Source organism: Charadrius vociferus, unplaced genomic scaffold (genome assembly GCF_000708025.1).
Source record: "Charadrius vociferus isolate BGI_N301 unplaced genomic scaffold, ASM70802v2 scaffold218, whole genome shotgun sequence".
Taxonomy (NCBI): Eukaryota; Metazoa; Chordata; class Aves; order Charadriiformes; family Charadriidae; genus Charadrius; species Charadrius vociferus.
Window position 1 is genome coordinate 6,028,853 of NW_009650084.1, and position 20,169 is coordinate 6,049,021.

A 20,169-nucleotide genomic window follows, 5' to 3' on the forward strand; every position below is an offset into this window, starting at 1 on the left:
ATTTCATTAATAGTATTCCGCTACACTGCAGAGGGGATCGTGCTAGCATACACTCGAAGGACAGACATTACCTCTAAATTTCAAGTATGTGAACTGGAACTTTTTCTCAGCTTCAACCTACCTGCTGTTACCTACACAAGTGAAAATGGCCAACTGGAGATCATTAATCCGTGGTCTTTCTGAATCTTTCATTTTCTCAGTGAGTGGAGCACAGCATGCTGGAGCACATTCTGCTCGCAGCAAGAGCATCAAAGAGTCCAGAGACTCTGGAGTAATGATTGCTGTTTATGCTAATTCTGCACTTACAGTATCAGTCGAAAAACATCCCCCATCTCACTGCGGGTTGAGAGCTACTGTATGTGTGTCCTTGAGCTTTCTGTTTTCCAAATGTTAGCGCCTCTGGTTAATAATTTAGCCTGTCTTTAAAGCAGCCTCTGAAAAATGGAAAGCAAATACACTGACTGTGAAAGGAAAAAAATAGCACTGTGGTTAAGATACTAAATGAGGACTCAGCAAATCTGGGTTCGGTATTTAACTCTTCTCACAGAAGCCCTTACTGACCTTGGGCAAACCAATAGAAGAAGTGTGAGAAAAACATTTAAGTGAGGCATGAGGAAACTGTCTTGTCTGTTTAATAACAAGTTGCCTGAGCAAAGAGATTGTCTCTTATTACCTGTAGGTATGGCACTTATACATCAGCGGGGACTTTTGGATGATACTTTAACACAGCTTTACACTGTAGCAAAGGTCAAGTGATATTTTGGGACGCCATAAATTTAACATTGCAATGTCCAGGCTTCCTGAAAGTGTAGAAAGCTCACAGTTGTCCGTTCACATAATGAAGAAGTTGCTGAGACATGGGGCTGACTGCGGTGCTCTGGCCACATTTCCCTTACCGAGGAGCCCTCCCATGTAACACCAAAAACCCAATATGCTGAGAGGCTAAAGTAATCAAAAAAGTTGAATGCCTGAAGAACTGGAAACCTAGCACAACCTGGAAGGATTTCTAATAGCTAAGATCTCATTAAAAGATAGCGTTTGCATGTAAAGCCAGACAATAGTGAGATAGGCCTCGTAGGCTGTGATTGACAGTGCACCTGCACTCTCCATCCACTAGAGACCTGCAGGTTTATGGTTCAGTGGCCAAGGACATGACACTGCTTAATTTTAAACTGCAGAAATGCAGCACAATACTACAGTTTCCTTCTCTTGTTTTAATTCCAGCAGAGGTGACCTTATTCCATCAGGATATCGACAATGAATGCAACTGTTTCAGATATTGTTATTGAAGTTAATTTCTGGTGAAAATCTCCCTGTGTCCTAGGCAGCAACAATCGTTGAATGTCAGCCTAGGTCTGTACTAAATATTGAGAAAGTCAAGAGACTTGTAGTGACAGTTTGACAGGCAGAAGGTACGTTTCATTATTCTCTCTTTTGTGTGGTATGTCAGAAGAGGATAAAGACATTATTAAAAAATAAAAATCTGTATTCATATTATCTACTATGGTTGCCCAGTTCAGGCAGAGTAATGTCTGTACTTGAAGTCGGTCTGGAAATCCTAAATAGCAGATGGTGTGAAATTCTCATCTTTTGGTCTTAAACCTCCAAATATTTCTGAGAGTTACTGTGGCACCTACTATAAATGATCTGAATAAAACCTCAAGTTAAATTTAAGAGTTTTCTTTTCAAGGTTTCCAGAAACAGCATCATGCAAAGCTCCAAAGAGATGAAAGTAAACCCTATTAACTCTAGAGCACATTCTGCAGCTGATCAATAGAAATGCAAACTATGAACGTGACTTTAAGACAAAATTGAAATGCTTCAGAATTTTTCAAGAAAAGGCACCAAATGCACAGGGAAGGATATTTCATGTCCCATTTGAGTGGTAGTTGTCACTATCAGACGTTTGACTATACTTGAACAGACACATGGCCCTCTTTCCTCGCCTTCATCCCCCTCCCAAGCTTTATTACTGAGACTCCAAAAGAGAGAAAATTAATCATTAATAGTTGAATTAGAGGAAAACACATAGATCTTTCATACTCCTAACTTCTAAAACTGAAAAAAATATTGTTTCCATGAAATTCCACAGACATGGAGTCCAGCGTTCATGTCCCAAACTTTTGCTGGATTTTCTCAATCACTGTTAAGAACGGCATCATCTTATAAACAATCTGAACTTCCATTTAAAGTTTTCTTTCGTCCTTTACCTCCATTTTACCTCCAAGAATGTAAAAGACAAACAGTACAAAAGCCAAGATTTTGAGTTATGCAAGAATGCTGAAGATTACAAAACCAAATAAGATCATCAAGAAAACATTCGCAAACCTTGTCATGAACTGTTCCATAATTGACAGACAGGTGATAGATGAGGTACAGGCTACCTAACTCAGTCTCCTCACTTTGCATTTATGTTATTATGCCTTTAAAGTAAAATGGGTCATTTCCTGGTATGGTCAGGAGACAAAAATAGAGGGAGACCTTATCACCAGACTCAAGTGTTAAGATCACTACTTCTCCACTAAGTTGCATTTCTTGCCTCAAAGCATCTGGAGTGATTCTAACCCTTTAATAAAAGAATCTGCAAAGGGAGGGTACATATAAGTCACACAAACATAAAAAGTAAGAGTAAAGTGTTTAGTTAACATCCCTTTTCCTGCCAAAGTCAAGGCTCATCTATTCCACCTCATCACTTTTACCTGACAGGAGACAAAGTGTCTCCCAGTTCAGTTCAGATACTGAATCATTGCTGAAAATCTGTTAGTCCTAAAAAAAAACCCAAACAAAACCCAAAGCAAACAGGCCTTCCTCTTCCTTCCTTAAAAAAAAGTCTCATCTGACTTTTAAGGCCTATGGAGTTGTGAAGGAATATCCCAAAATAAACATCCCAGTGTCACACTCTTACTCACATTAATCACAATCTTTTCTCTGTATAATCTATAAATGTTAATGCTGAAAACTAATATGTATATATATGAATGTATATGTCTATATATGTGTGTACACATACACATACATATGACTACCTTGCATAGCCTACCTTATTATAACACCCTTTGTAAATGTGAGTTTTCAGGGACATTACAAAATCTCTGTCCCTCCGACTAAGCGACAAAACCCCGAAACCCTCTTCAATCCATTCCTCCCGTGCAACAAAAAATCAAAGAAAAACACTAAAAAATGTAATGGAACACATTTCATTAAGCCGCAAGGTCCTTGCAATAAAAGTTAATAAACAATAGGACAATCCAGTCTTGAGATATGTGAGATAATTTTCACTCTTTCTAAAACCTTTTGTTAGATTCAAAGCTAGTCCATTTTCGTCTGCTCCTGAAATTTCATATAATCCCCACAAACTACACAAAGTGTCTGCCAGTATGTGACCTTTAAATATATTAGAGTGACTGAGACATAATAATTGCCTTACTATTTTCTTTCACAGCCTCTTAGCTAAAATAGAATCAAAATTTTGTAATCTGTTTCAAACAGGCAATAAGTCTCCAATCTATAGTGTTCTCTAAAACTTTATTTTTACCAAAGGAAGAAAGCAATGCAAAGGCCTTTATGTGGTAAAGATCCTAATGCTCTTTCACTCCAGACATCACTGAAAGCCCTTGAAATCACCACAGAAAGAGGATCAATGAACCTCTGATAAAATTCTTCAGCCATCCTCCCAGCCCCAGGGGAAGTTCCCTTTCTCACTGATAGAAAAGCTATATGAACATCCATCTTTTCCACTGGTCTCTCAAGTAAGTCCTGTTTCTCATTTGCCAAAGCTTGAAAACCTGCAGTTCTTTTAAAAAACTGCTGCTGAACAGGAAGAGTGATTTATTCCTGAAAGAGCTTGCTTGTAGCTTTTCTGACCTACCCTCAGTGTGCCCTGCAGGCCTGCCCCCAACTACGGGGGAATAGCCCTCCTATGTCCCTCTACATCCTCCCTCTTTTATATCCCTTAAATAAATAATAATAATTAAAAAAAAATAATATAGAGAATCTGCCCAGCCTTTTATCATCAAAGGCTTTGCAAATCTAGTTTTAGACTTCATTTGCTTTTAAATTTCCCCTGAATTCCACATGTTCCATATCTCTCAGCCAGCTATGGAGATTACTCAAACCACTAAATACTATATATGTTCCCCAAAAGGAATGTGGAAAGGCCACCAGGCTCTCCTTAGCCCATCTCTACTTTCCAGCTGGGAAGCATGAAATTCCTAATTTATTTCTTCTTCCATGAAACAATCTTTTCTCTTTCTAACTGGTACTATATGACTGAGAAAGCAGCTAAGGAACTACCAGTAACCCAGTGAGGAATCAATAGCCTATAGGCTTCTGTGAGACTGAGCAGAGCTCACAGAGGATATACACTCTTTGCAGAAACTTTTAACCCATTTTTCTCCATAAAATTCTGAGGTGGGTTGACCCTGGCTGGATGCCAGGTGCCCACCAAAGCAGCTCTATCACTCCCTCCCCTCAGCTGGACAGGGGAGAGAAAATCTAAAAGGCTCGTGGATTGAGATAAGGACAGGGAGATCACTCAGCAATTACTGTAACGGGCAAAACAGACAACTCAGGGAAAATAATTTAATTTATTAAGAACCATATCAGAGTAGGGTAATAAGAAATAAAACCAAATCTTAACAAGCACCTTCCCTCCACCCTTCCCTTCTTCCCAGGCTTAACTTCACTCCTGAATTCTCTACCAAGGGACGGGGAATGGGGGTAATGGTCAGTTCATCACACATTGTCTCTGCCACTTCTTTCTCTTCTCACTCTTCTCCTGCTACAGTTTAGGGTCCCTGCCATGGGAGAGAGTCCTCCACAAACTTCTCCAATTTGAGTCCTTCCCACAGGCTCTGGTTCTTCACTAACTACACCAGCATGGGTCCTTTCCATGTGTCCTTGGAAACATGGAACAGGCTGTTCCAGTATGGGTCCTCCACAGGGCCACAAGTCCTGCCAGCAAACCTACTCCAGTGTGGGGTCCTCCATGGGCTGCGGGTGGCCACCTGCTCCACCATTAACCTCCATGGGCCCCAGGGGCACAGCCTGCCTCACCACAGTCTTCACTACAGGCTGCAGAGGAATTTCTGCTCCAGCACCTGGAGCACCTCCTCCCCCTCCTTCTTCATTGACCTTGGTGTCTGCAGAGTTGTTGCTCTCACGTATTCTCACTCCTCTCTTCTGGCTACTGTTTTGCAGTTTGTTTTTTGCCTTCTTAAATATGTTATCCCAGAGGCACTGTCATCGTTGCTGGTGGGCTTGGGCTTGTCCAGTAGCAGGTCCGTCTTGGAGCCAGTTGGCATTGGCTCCGTCAGACACAGGGGAAACTTCTATCAGCTTCTCACAGAAGCCACCCCTGTAGCCCCCCTGATACCAAAACTTTGCCATGCAAACCCAGTAAAAATTCAAAGCTTTAACTGTTTAATTAGGTTGCCCAAAAACCACTTTCCCACATTTTGCCTGTTGAGTCCACATCCTTAAAGGTAAGGTGTTTCTGTACAGGTCAATATAGCTTAAAAACTACAATTTCTATCAAAAGTATCTGTAATTTGCTCATGAAAAAGAACCCTTGATCTTCCAGTTCCTATTCACAGAAGATTTCTGAATATAAAATATAATCAAGTGCTTTGGTCCAAGTTTTCACTCATATTTAAAGCCCCAGAACAACTGACTATATGCTAATATATGTCTATGTTATCAGTCTCCCTAAATGACTTCTATTCACTTTGGAATCCTTTCTCTTTTTGATCACTTCTTTATTATTCCCCCCAAACAGAGCTGATCAAAAATTCTACCAGATGACATTTCCTTGGGAAATGTGGTCAATGAGCACAAACTATTTCATAAACGACAATCTTTACTTCGAGAGGCTTTTGTGGAATTGAAGGCAGGATCTGAAGGGATGAAGAAACTCACAGTGGGTTCCAAGCAGGTCTGCCTTAAACACAAAGACCTCAGAAGTAAGGGTGTTCCCATTATGAATGCAGGTTTATCTCAAAACTGTTTTGTAACAGACATGCCCAAAATCTGAAAACTCTGCTGTGGGTCGTAAATTTAAAAGAATATAGAATTTTCCAACCAGAACCCAAGGTTCTTCTTTTTCCTGGGAAGTTTAATGACTCTATAAAAACTTATAAAAATATAAAAATAAAAAATATGTAATTATCTATGAATTAGAAACTTTGCTTGTTTGGACAATAGAAACCCTAAGATAGACTCCAATTCAGGAAGTTTAACTCAAAGTGCTCATCTCCAGTAGTGCTCTGTTCTGTATTGCCAAACACAAGTGCATGTCATTCATACACAGGTCTCTCCTTCTGGTCCCCTTTGCTCAAGGCAGTGAGATAACCGACTGTTGCAAGAACTGCAAAAACTTTATGCAGTTCGAATGGTTTCAGATCCCTACATTTCCCTATTTTACAAACCTCTGCTTTATTTATTTTTTATATTTCTTCTCCAACACAACTCAAAGCTTACCCTTGTCTAAAGATTCTGCTGTAACCTCTTTGCCAGTTTGATGTTTGAGATTTCCACATCATTAGTTGTAGCAAATGCTTGTTCCCCCTTTTTTTCGTCACCTCTCCTTCTCTTTAAAAATTTATCAGACCTGCTTCTGCACACTTTTAATGCTTATACCCCAGTCCTGGAACATCCTGGCATCCATCTTTCCACTCTGCTTAACATGTTCACCATTCAGTATCATTAAAGGATGAGATTTATCCTTTCCCAGAAGGTGAAAAGGCCTTGCCACTCAAAATCTTGGTCCTGTTCAGAACATCCCCATATCTTCCAGCTATTCCCTCCAGCACAGGAAGCGGAACCCTGTGAATGGAAATAAATCTTTTTCTTAATATGACATGCCCAAAAAACTTCCTATGAACTGATCACTTTCCACACATGCCTTTTCTTAATATCTGCTGTACTCATGCTTGTGAAACACAAAGTGTGCATTTCCTCACCCTGAAGGGTTTGCATCTTGGGGCTGATGTGTGCTAAAATCCACTTATATGGGCCTTCAAATCATGCTACACTTAGTATTAGGATGTTCAGAAACACCACAGAGAAATAATGGTTGTCTGAAATATCCACAGTAGCAAACCTGGAAAATATGAATAGTAAACAGGGAGAAGCAGTTGTATTATTAATCTAGAAAAGTTCAGATGCACCTCACCTTGCCTTAAATCGCCTTGAACTTTACCCTTTGAAACTTACACAGAAATATTACTGGGAAGCTGCAAAATCTCAGCAAACTCAGTAAAGAGTATGTCTTATGTCTATTTTACCTCTAGAATAAAGTTGTCATAGGATTAATAGAAAACTGAAGTATAGAATTAGATGCTACATCAAGGACCACTTCCTACATCTAAAGCATTTTTACCATAAGAAGAAAAATTGACAGTGATTTCTCAGGTAGCTGGCAGATGAATTATAGATTTTGCATGTGAATCTCTTCAATTTCAGTAACTAGGAATACACATATGCCTGCTGTGTTATTCTAGGAAAATGTTTTCATGTGAGAGGTCCTGATTGAAGCCTCAACCATCACTAGCTATGGATATCTGCCTTGGTCATCTCTAGGGAGACACATTACTGGCATAGAACTTCTTCAAGTTATTCTCCTCTGATGTTATTCCTCAGGTACTCATTTCTTAGATCCTTTTGTCTTGCTTCACCAGAACTTGGGTTTCCCTTTGTGTTAATAGATAAAAAGGAATCTCTACAACATTTAAAAGTTGAAATTTCTGGGGAATTTGTTTCCTCTAGAGTTGATTCCTGCACCAAGTATGTGATTGGCATGATGCAGGTAACACTCTGAAGTCAAAGAACCCTGCTGAGGTGGAGGAGACTTTTCATGTCTTTCCACTTTTAAGAAACAGAGAATTCAGGTATGTGGCTGCTAAATTTGCCCTTATGTTTCTGATGTACCTCAACTTAATGGATGAAGTACTATTGTGTTCCTTACTTTCCTTAATACCCATGAGAATTTTACATGAAGAAACACCTTCAAAATTGTTTCTTGAGCAAGAATACCTCTCTATAATGCTCAGGACCTTTTTTTTTTTTTTTTTTTTTTGGCAGCTGGACTAAAATAAGGGGGTGTTGCAACACAGACTTCTTTATTCAAGACTATATTCACTTCTACTGTTTGTGTCTTGACCACGTTTGCCCAAGTCATTGAAAAATGGCTTCCACACATACCTTTGCTCAGAAACTGAATCCCCATTCCCTTCACTTTCTTTTCTTTCTCACCTTCACTTAATTATTGAGCAGCCCCATAACAGCAGTAGATAAACCAGCCAAGAGCAGTTTAGACTGAAGTCTGCTGTACATGCTGTTTACACAACACCTGTGCCTGAAATCATCTTGAAGGCAGAAGTAAGTAAGGAAAATAATTGAAATGATGCTTTGGTCCTCACCACGTGGAATTACACAGAATGGTTGAGATCAGAAGGCACCTCCGAAGATCATAAAGACCAACTTCCTTGCTCAGACTGGGTTGCCCAGGGACATAGCCAGTAAGGTTTTGAATATTTCCAAGGATTCCAGTATTTTACCAACCTTGCGGTATTTTTGTTTTCTTATGTTTAAATGGAATTTCCTGTATTTCAGTTTTGTCCGTTTTCTCTCATCATGTCACTTGGCACATCTAAGACAGTTTGATCCCATCTTCTTTACTCCCCCCATCAGATATTTATACACACTGGTAAGAAGTCCTTGATCCTTCTCTTCTCTAGGTTGAATAGTCCCAGCACTCTCAGCCTCCTCTCATACGGCAGATGCTTAAGTCCCTGTGTCAGCGTCATGGCCTTTTGCTGGACTGGAGCTGGTATGTCCCTGTCTCTCTTGCACTGGAAAGCCCAGAACTAAATCCAAATCTCCAAGTGTGTCTCACCAAGGCTAAGTAGAGGGGAAGGATCACCTCCTTTTACCTGAGGCAACATTCTGCCTAAAGCAGTCCAGGAGGCTGTTGTCTTTCTTTGTCATGACAGCACATTCCTGGCTCATATTCAAATTTTTGATAACCAGGGCCCTCAGGTCCTTCTTTTCCAAACTGACTTTATGCCAGTTGGCCCCCAGTGTGTACTTGTGAACAGGGTTATTTGTCCACAGGGGCAGGCCTTTGTTGAACTTCATGATGTTCTGTCAGCTCATTTCTCCAGCCTGTTGAGGTCCCTCTCTGCATGGCAGCACAATCATCTGGTACAGGAGCCATTTCTCCCACTTTTGTTTCATCCGCAAACTTGCTGCGAATGTTCTCTGTCCAATTGTCCAGGTCAATAAAGAAGTTATTAAAAACTAGTGGCACCAGTATCAATCTCTGGGCTACACCACTAGTGCCTGTCATCCAGCTAGACTCCATACCACTGATCATAACCCTTTAAGCCCAACCATTCAGCCCATATTTTAATCACTTTAGTGTCCATTTTTCTAGCCCGAACTTCATTAACTTGTCTCTAAGGAGGTTATGGTAGACAGTGTGAAAAACCTTGCTAAGGTCAAGACAAACAAGATTCACTGTTCTCTCCTCATCCACTGAGCCAGTCATCTCATCATGGAAGGCTACCGGGTCGGACAGACGTGACTTCCTTTTCATAAACCTGTGCTGACTACTCCCAATCACCTTCTTGCTGCCCATATATTTGGAAATTGTTTCCAGATTAGTTGTTCCATCAGTTTCACAAGGTGGGACTGACTAACCTGTAGTTCCCTGGATCCTCCTTCTTGCCCTTCCTGAAATTTGCCTTCTTCTGGTCCTCAGGGACCTCCTCTGATCACCATGAACTTTCAAAGATAACCAAGAGTGGCCTCTGAATGACACTTGCCAGCTCCCTCCGTACCTGTGAGTGCATCCCATTGTCCAGTGAACTTGTGCATGTCCAACTTGTTGAAACAGTCCCTAAACTGCACCAAGGATAAGCCTTTATAGTCCCAGACTTTGCCACTGGTCTCAGGGACCTGGGATTGCTGAAGACAAATCTTACACGTCAAAGACTGAAACAATGAAGGGATTGAGTACTTTGGCCTTTCCCTGTTGTTTGTCACCAGGTCCTCTCCCCATTCAGCAGCAGGCTGGCATTTACCCTAATATTCCTTTTTTTGCTACTGGTGTACCTGTAGAAACCCTTCTTGTTGTCTTTCACATCCTTTGGCAGATTTGGCTCTAAGGTGGGCTTTAGTCAGAGGATGAAATGTCTTCTCAATAAAACTGAGAATATGTCAGTTTCAACAATACTCTGCTTTTAGCAGTAAATGTTCATCAGAAAAGCTGGCCACAAATACATTAGTAATTATATACTGACAGCATCCTTTGGCCCCGAGACTAGTCAACATGGTTTGGCTTCATCCATACCATCAAGATCTCTTAGTCTTCAAAAAAGGTGACCATATGTAAATTGGCTGTTCCAAATGACCCATTGGGATAACTCCAAAAATATGACTGTGAATTGTTCTTGACGGCACTAGAAACACAAAGCATGGCAGAGAATATGCTAACAATGCAAAAGCATGTGTGAAAGACTTCCAGTACCTGGAAATATTTCCTGGCATCATTTAGTCTACGGCTTAAGCACAGCTTTTTTAACTCAAGGTGACAGAATATGTACCTGAATGTATTATGACATAGCACCAAAGTGATATTCATGGAATTATACTGAGTCACATCATATGCAGATGCAAGACTACTAAACATTTGATTAAAAATGGGGCAGAGTATGTATATGTTTCTCTGACTACAGTTCCCAGTTGGGACATATTCCTTATTCTGTAGGATCTAATTCAAGTCCCTTTGAACCTACTGGCAGGGTGCTTATCAACATTACACACCTATCCTAAGGTTGGGGCCAGGTTTCTTACCCCAGAATACACATTGTCATACTAATCACATAGTTTATTTACTGCTGGTTTTCGCCTTCCAGGCCTCTCCTGCTCTGAGATTTGCCCCAAGCTGTGTAAGGTGACCAAGCTTTCTACAGAAAGAAGAAGATGAATGAGACACCTTCTTGCCATTTTTACCATCAGGTTCAGTGTTGAAATGAGGCAGGTGCTTGCCTTCCGCTCTGTGCTTGGACCTACTTATATTGACAATGAACTCTTGGTAAAGCATCCCATACCACTGACTGAATATTTTAAGAGGTTCATATGAACTCGTGTCATTCAATGCTATGGCACAAATATAAAAGCATAAAAACAAGCACACGCACAAAAAATAATCCCATGTCCTCTTGGGTTAAGAATCCTTCAAATGAAAACTGGACGGGTCAAGCTAACTGTTACTGCATGCCCTGCATGACCCCACTGAAAATTGAATGTTGCACAGAGTGAACACCAGTGCCGAGGTGGGCCTGGCATCTCTTCAGAGTTACACATTACATCTGCCCATATATCAACCACAGATCTGCTGTAATTTCAGCTGCATCTCAGCTGCATTTCCTCAGCTTTGTGAACAAAAACACAAGCAAGACTAATTCTCCCTGCATGCCCCGTGAGGTTCTCACCGTGCATCAGAGCATTCAGAGGGCAAACTCCAGTATGTATCCAGGCTGCTTCAGCCAGTAACAGCATGTGTTTTAGAAATATGAAATACAGACATTGGTCCGGTTTTGTGGAAGGCAAGGTGGCTCACTGCTGACCACTGTTTGCCTCCTGCACCTATGTGTATTCTCACAGGTGATTACATTTTCTTAAAGAAACCTGCTTATTTATGTAAACAGTAAATTATGATTCCCTGTGATTCTGTTTTCAAATAGACTTCAGAGTATTTAACAGATATTAATATTAAATTATTAATAACTTAATATTGTAAATTTTTATAATAAACTAATCCTGAAACTCTAGTATTGTCTTCAAAATATGATGAGTCTTATTAGCTGAGAGTTAAGGTTGGTTAAGTTAGAATTAGTAGAAATAGGCACTATGAAATTTGATTCTGTACTCTCCCTAGCTCATAACCTAGAGAACTTTTTATTGTTTTACTTCACACATTTATTATTTCCAATGTCTTTCAAGACAGCATGTTAAAGGTCATTCCTGGGTATAAAGTTATGACTGAGGACAGAAGAGAGAGGAGTTATATTATTTTTAACTGATGAGCAGACATGTCTTAGGAAAAAAAGATCAAGAATGATATCTTTGTCACTACTCGATGTGTGAGAGATGATTCAAACTATCCTGTAGTCAAGTGCTGCATTAGAAGATAAATGCTTCCTAGCTGCAATTCTGAGGCTCAGCAGTGACAGCATTCCTTCCTCACTTGCAGCTGTATAATACAACCCTACTCCTTTCATTAAAGTTTTAGAAATAAAAATGGAAGAACATTTGTCCTTTAGTTATTGCATCGATATACATAGAACATACATTTACCTAGCTCTAAGTACTGCAGGGGTTTTATTTATGAGGACAGGTGCAGAAGAAAGTGCTTGCTTTTTAAACTCAGCGAGGGCTAACGAAGCATAGCCTGCTCTCAGGAAAAGCCAAGGACTGTTCTTTCCATGCTGTCCTGAGAGAATGGGCAGAGAAGGTGAGGGTAACACCCCCTCTATGGAGTATCAGTTTGAGGAAGCAATCTGTTTTAAAGCACTCAGTATCCGTAAATACCCTTTAGCTTTAACCACTTGTCTGTGTAGAGATCTGAAAAATATAGTGATTCCTTCAACCCCTTCTGAGACTGAATATTTCCTCTTTTCCCTCAGTTGGACAAATAGGCTACAGCTAAACTATGGAAGCACTTCCTGACTCCTTGTTGTTGGTGTAAGCCCCAGACACATCTCAGTCCCACAAAAGAGTCAGACTCTTTTAGCTCTCACTACCACAAATTATTTCTACCAAAAAAAAAAAAAAAAAGATACAAAGTGAACATTGGTACACTCCAACAATTAAGTGCAGATGCAGGCAGAGCTAATATCTTGGAATGTGTTTCTGCAAGGAAGTTCAGCATGGTAAGAAAGCTTACTTGTTTTCCACTTGCAGGCTCTTACTTGAGGTCCGTATCATAACAAATTACAGCAAATTATAAATGTCTTGCCTGGTTACATGAATTAGTTATGTGCAGATGTGCTGTGACTGAGTAGCTGGAACAACAGCATGAAGACAAAGTCAGTGGTGACTCAATTCTGCCTACTTTGTTACAAAAGTATTAGTTTTCTAAAATGCCCTCCTTCAAAGGATCATAACATCACACAACATCTCTAGAAATTAAAAATGGCAGAAAAACTTGCTTAGAGTGAAAGAATAATGTGTTGTCTTGGAGGCAGAATTCAAGTTTCTTGCTATGCAAAGTTATAAAATTACCTACAAACCATGATTTCTTCTACACTTTAGTGCTATGTTTCACTTGAACACTACAAACCACCTTCAATTAAAGAAAGACATTTCATCAGCAGTGGTTTGTTCTGAATGTAACAGAAAATATGAAATATACTAGAAGCAATGAGTTTGTCCTCTCAAATTAGCATGTTGTCTATGGGAGTCCCTGCTAGACCTACAGTCATAGCAGTTAAATGCAGAATTTGTGCAATGTTCAATAGTTCTACCCTTTGCAAGTGTACAATTGTAGGCTGAGGCCAACTCGGGAGGAAAGATACAAAAAAAATCTTTAATCTTTTTAGAAGAAGTTTTACAGACCCTTATACAATACTAATTTTCCATTTTAGAGAGAGTTCTGCACTCACTGTAATGAAGCTATGTAAAATAATAAGCAATTGGAGGAGGGGTGGGGGGTGTCCACTACAATATTCAGAAAGAATTTTTCCTTTTTGGGGTATGTGTATAATAGTTTCCAAAATATCCTATCTGAAAATAGTCTTCTGAAGTTTAATAATTTCTACTTAAAAACATTTCACAAACCTTTAACAAGCAGCACATAAAAGATACTCACTCCATCCTAACTAGCTGCACTTGCATTTTACATGGGTGCACAAGTACTCCAGTCCAAGGAAAGGTTCTGCCACGATAAAGGATAAAAATGCTCTACTGTTGTATGGCCATTCCCCTTTCGCAGGTCGAAAGCATATGCGCTGTCAAATGTTAGGCCAAAGGGGAATGAAGGCTACAAGGACACTGATGTGCTTTCTTGTCCCAGCCCATCTGCTGTGATTCCTTTCTAAGATGAAAGGATTTAGCTTGGGTTATGTCTATTTACTGTGACAGGATAATGGGCGTGCTTCTGGCAAAGAAGGAAAAGACTCCATTAGCATGTATACACAAGCCTGAGTCGCTCTAACTTTTCGGGTGAACAGCCAATATTCACACAAGATATTCTGCTATTGGTACTAGTGTGTTCTCACGCAATCAGACATTATTGGAAGGCAAACGTGTCTCTGTACCAACCTATGGAAACAGTACACACAGTACACATTTTTATATTTCCTTTTACTATTTTGCCTACCAAATAATAAAAATCTCTTTCAAATCCAATATATCTGGCATGCTAAAAAAAAGCTTGCTTGGATAAAAATTATTTGGCACTGGGAATCTTAATTTACCAACACCAACCCTGCAAAATATTTCTGTCAATAGACTGATTGAAACGACAGCAGAGCACTCACAATTCCGCTTTATTTATATATAGTTACTGTACTGTACTGTACTATGTTTCTTTAAATGGTAAAATAAAATGACTTCCTTAATGAATCTTCTAATTCCTGGATGCTTTTTTGAGAAGCACTTGCAAACATTCAGACAACAGGATTTACTAGAGATGTCCCATTAGAGCGAGACATCAGACAGGGTCAGTCATAACATCTGGCTGCTTCTAATGCAGTCTTGGTAAATTTATCCTCACAACTCCAAATTGTGCAGCAATTACCAACTGCTCTGTGGGTTGGTATTGTGAAGACTTTTGTTAACCACAGGCCTTGGGAATCACCTTGATGAAACTTCATGCTTTCACTTAGCAAATTAACATATGGCTGGAAACATGGGTAGGGATCTTTATAGAAACTAATCACATGTTCAGCCTTTATATGACCTGACAGATTCAGAAAGCCAATCTAAGAGCTATGGATTTATCATTTACAGTGGGTTTTAGCCATCTCACACCCACAGCTAACCATCTTTGAATGTTTACAAACATTGTAGTAATTCATGGTCTCCATCGTTATCTCCCTTGCTGTGTTCTTCATACGGATCTAACTTTACACCTGGACAAATATTCAGCTCCGGCAAACCAGTATATCTCAGGGGAACAGGTTTGATTTTAATTTGATTTAAACCAGTTGAAAGTCTGGCTCTTAATTGCACTCTGAATTTCTTAAGAACATCATTGATGTGGCTTGTTATACTCTCCACAATATGGTTTATCTGTTCCTAGATGAATGGCACCTTCTCTGTGTTGTTACCAGAATATCCTACCCTCCTAAAAATAATCATCCTAAGCCCAGCATAAGATCTACTTCCTCATTTCATTGTAATTCACATGCAACTATTTAAGACCCTGTAGAAAACTGTACCCTGTGTATATTCATTCTAACATTTTATCAGCCTGAACTATATATCCAGTTCTTCCCCCAGTGTGTAATAGTACTGGAAAGATTAAATATTGATTTTCCCATATTACTTTAAATTATTTAGGGGAAAAAAATGCATTCTTTTGAAATTATGGCTTTCAATATAGCACAGTAGATTTTATTCTGTTTATTTTGTACCATGCTTTTACAGTATGAAAATACTGTGGACACTGAACAGTACAGACTCAGTACATCCTTTGCATTACTTGTTGACCACGTAGTAATAACAGTCAGAAATAACCTGCTAATAAAATTGTATGACTTCTAATCATGAAACAATGTGGTGGTTTTTTTTTTTTTTCATTGGATTTTACTGCATGTTAAAAAATACTGCAGTTAAAGACATGGAGCCTGAATGCCCATACATACTTGAATCTATATGACATAGGTTACTCAGCGTAATCCCACAATGGTCCTCACATCCTAATGTTCTTCAGTTTTTTTCAGAGTATGCCTTGGGATAAAAGGCTGCTCTGTTCTGCAGACCACCTCCTCAATTTGCCAGACAGATTTTGGCTGATGCTGACAACAGGGATGTCCATTAATGTCATTTATTGTGGAAAATGTATAATGCAGTCAGTCCTGCTTTGTAATGAGACCATCAAGGAATGAACAACCATATCAGATGGAAACAATTTTCAGTTACTTTTGGCCCAGGGTTAGTTTGGAAAGGATGACCTTGAGGTGAAGAGCTCCTGATCCTATTACCAAGCTCTCAGCAGCACAGTCTTCAGTTCCACACTCCAGGACAAATCATTGCCTATACTGAACTAAGGATTTGCATTCCCTAGGATATCCATCCTTAATATTTGGTAAATAGGGTATTTTTCACAAGAAAAATCTAAACCAAAATACTGTCACTACTGCTGTACAAAATAAGCCACAGCAAATATGCAGATATACACAACTTAATCACAAGATAGAACCTCAAATAACATAAAACCACCTCAAAATCCCTCTAAACTCATACTATAAAACCCAACTTTCCTCGTAAATAGTTATAATGACTGTAAAAGGTCCAAAGATGTAAGTAATTTCCATAAGCAAGGTGTATATTCTAAAAATTCATGCAGGTCATGCCCTCTAAGATATATGTATCACATTTATTTAATGATTTTTTTTTTCATCTTCTTTCTTCCAATATTTTATAGGAGTTCTAAATTGCACTACAAAGAATTAAGGGCAAGGTAATGGTGTGTGCTTTAAGTGCCACAAAGAAGAAAGAGGTTGTTAATTTGTAAGATATGACTGTTCTCAAGACCTCCAGCTTTGCGAAAAAGAATAGCTATAAGGGAAATTCTGATGGGGGAACTTTTCAGTTCTCTGGTTCATTGGGTGCCAGAGGTACAAACACATGTATTTAATATGCAGTATTTTGGTCACGGTTTCCTCAGTCCTTGCTGCTACAGCTCCTCAACTTGCATAGGACAAGTAAATATTAACTGCTCTCAAAAGTTTGAGGAAGTTTCTCAGTATAGTCATTGAATGATTTTCTCATGGAAGGAGAGACGTGGGTTCCAACCTCCATCTAAGGACACCATACAATACTTAAACAATTCCAAACTTCATAGAATCATAGAATGGTAAGAGTTGGAAGGGACCTTAAAGAGCATCTAGTTCCAACCCCCCTGCCATAGGCAGAGACACGTCCGACTAGACCAGGTTGCTCAAAGCCCCATCCAACCTGACCTTGAACACCTCCAGGAATGGAGCATCCATAACTTCTCTGAGCAACATGGGCCAGTGTCTAACCACCATCAGAGTAAAGAATTTCTTCCTAGTATCTAATCTAAAACTACTCTCTTTTAGTTAAACCATTACCCCTCGTCCTGTCACTATACTCCCTGATAAAGAGTCCATCCCCATCTTTCCTGTAGGCCACCTTTAGGTACTAGAAGGATGAGGTCTCTATGTAGCCTTCTCTTCTCCAGGCTGAACAACCCCAACTCTCTCAGCTTGTATTCATAGGAGAGATGCTCCAGTCCTTTGATCATCTTCGTGGCCCTCCTCTGGACTCGTTCCAACAGGTCCATGTTCTTCTAATGTTGGGGGCTCCAGAGCTGGACGCAGTACTCCAGGTGGGGTTTCATGAGAGCAGAGTAGAGGGTCAGAATCACCTTCCTTGACCTGCTGGTCACAATTCTTGTGATGCAGCCCAGCATACGGTTGGCTTTCTGGGCTACAAGTGCACATCTTCATATCATATTGAACCTCTCATCAACCAACACCTCAGGTCCTTCTCCTCAGGGCTGCTCTCAATCCATTCTCTGCCCAGCCTGTATTTGTGTTTGGGATTGCCCCGACCTACATGCAGGACTTCACACTTGGCCTTGTTGAACTTCATGAGGTTTGCACCAGCCCACCTCTGAAGCCTGTCCAGGTCCCTCTAAATGGCATCCCTTCCCTCCAGTGTGTTGACTGCATCATGCAGCTTGGTGTCACCAACAAACGTGCTGAGGGTGCACTCAATACCACTGCCCATGTTGCCAACAAAGATGTTAAACAGCACCGGTCCCAGTACTGAGACCCGAGGAATGTCACTCATCAGTTTGCCACTTGGACATTGAGCCTTTGACCGCAACTCTTTGATTGTGGCCGTCCAGCCAATTTAGAGACAAGGATGGTGTGTGTCAAATGCCTTGCACAAATCCAGGTAGATGATGTCAGTTGCTCTTTCCTTATCCACCAACACTGTAACCCTGTTGTAGAAGGCCACCAAATTTGTCAGGCACAACTTGCCTTTAGTGAAGCCGTGTTGGCTGTCCCCAGTGACCTCTTTATTTTCTATGTGCCTTAGCAGAGTTTCCAGGAGGATCTACTCCATGATCTTGCCAGGCACAGAGGTGAGACTGACTGGCCTGTAGTTACCCAGGTCTTCCTTTTTTCCCCTTTTAAAAGTGGGAGTTATGTTTCCCCTTTTCCAGTCAGTGGGAACTTAATCAGACTTCCATGACTTTTCAAATATGATGGATAGTGGCTTAGCAACTTTACCTGCCAGCTGCCTCAGGACCCACAGATGTATCTCATCAGGTCCTATGGATTTGTGCTCTCGAACCTAATCTCCTACAGTGGGCAGTTCAACATTTTCCCAGTCCCTGCCTTTGCCTTCTGCGACTTGGGTGGTGTGGCCAGAACACTGGTTGGTGAAGAGTGAGGCAAAAGAGTCGTTGAGTACCTCAGCCTTCTCCATATCCTGGGTGACCAGGTCTCCCATTTCCTTCCAGAGAGGGCCCACATTTTCCCTAGTCTTCCTTTTATCACTGACATACCTGTACAAGCTTTTCTTGTTGTCCTTGATGTCCCTGCTTAGATTTAACTCTATCTGGGCTTTACCTTTCCTAACCCAACCCATGACTGTTCAGGCAATTTCTCTGTAGAAATGCTTTATAGGTACATAAACACATTGAAATGCTTCATAAGTACATTTAAAGAGGTTTTAATTGTGCTTACATAGGATTCTGTGTAAAAATAAGCATCTAATTAAGTAATTAAGTATTCAGAAGACAGTACAGCTTTATCTCCTCTATCCCTGCTATAAGATATTGTATGTTATTGAATAACATCATCCAGTCAGAATTTTCTCATATATAAATGTATTTTCATACATTTTATTTCTGGAGCTTTACTTTTGTACATAAGTGCATGGCTTTGTTAGGAAAGGATTCATTCTTTGTTTTCTTCTGGAAATGAGTTAAATGAATTTTCCAGTACATGATTTGCAAAAAGCATGTCTTTATTCACTTGCTCCCAGATTCTTCCACTGTACTTTATGTACCTAGCTAAAGTACTTAAATAAACAAAATAATCACTCCAGAGACTTTCCATAGTCATTGCTGCAAAATATTCAACAGTCAGAGAAAGTGCCACTCTATTTCCATTAACTGCAAGGAAAATTCAGGTAATTATGCTTGTCAGTTCCTAATTCTTAATCCTGCAGATTAGATTAATAAAGTTAAGAAAGATCTACATCTGGTCTTGAGAGTTATAATACTGTTCATACCGAACTGGGCAGACGCAGGAAGACAAGAGATGTGTTACTGATTACTGAAATATCTCTGTGATCATTGGTGAACTGGTCCTGGCCACTGTAACACAACCACTTTGGAAGTCAGGAATGGGAATATCTACAAAGTGGTTAATCTTTTGGATTTCCAGTACACTGAGCGCCACTTTAGGAAAAGAGTCTCTCGGATCAAGGCAGGAAAGGGAAATTAAGTTGCCATTAAATATTGGGAACAGGGAGGAAGGGAGAAGAGGGTTGTATTTATTTATTTATTTTTCATAATAAAGAAAAGCTGTTATTTACTTTTTTTTTTTTTTCAAATTCTGACATACCTTGACCTTTTTTTTGTTTTTCTCAGTCAACATCACAGTTTTGCATGGAAGCAATTCAGAGATGAAACAGTAAATAAAACATGTTTTTAATTTTACATGGACTGAATATGCCAGCAAATATTTGCTATCACATTTTTTGTTTTATACTGTATACTGTTTTTCATGAGAATGGTTTAAAGAATTTTTTTTTATAAATCAACTTCAGATCACATGGCCAGAGTATTGCAGTGATCACAACAGAGCTTATTTGTGTGTTAAGCTTCAACAAAGTATTGCAAAATGTGATTTAAACACCTTAACACGTCAATACAAATAATAACGAAGAACAAAA

The 20,169-nt window shown here is 39.8% G+C and overlaps 1 pseudogene; it reads right to left on the reverse strand.

The window, feature by feature from the left end:
- Positions 1 to 17,593: 17,593 nt before the first annotated feature.
- Positions 17,594 to 18,855, reverse strand: LOC104292747 (annotated as a pseudogene).
- Positions 18,856 to 20,169: the final 1,314 nt, after the last annotated feature.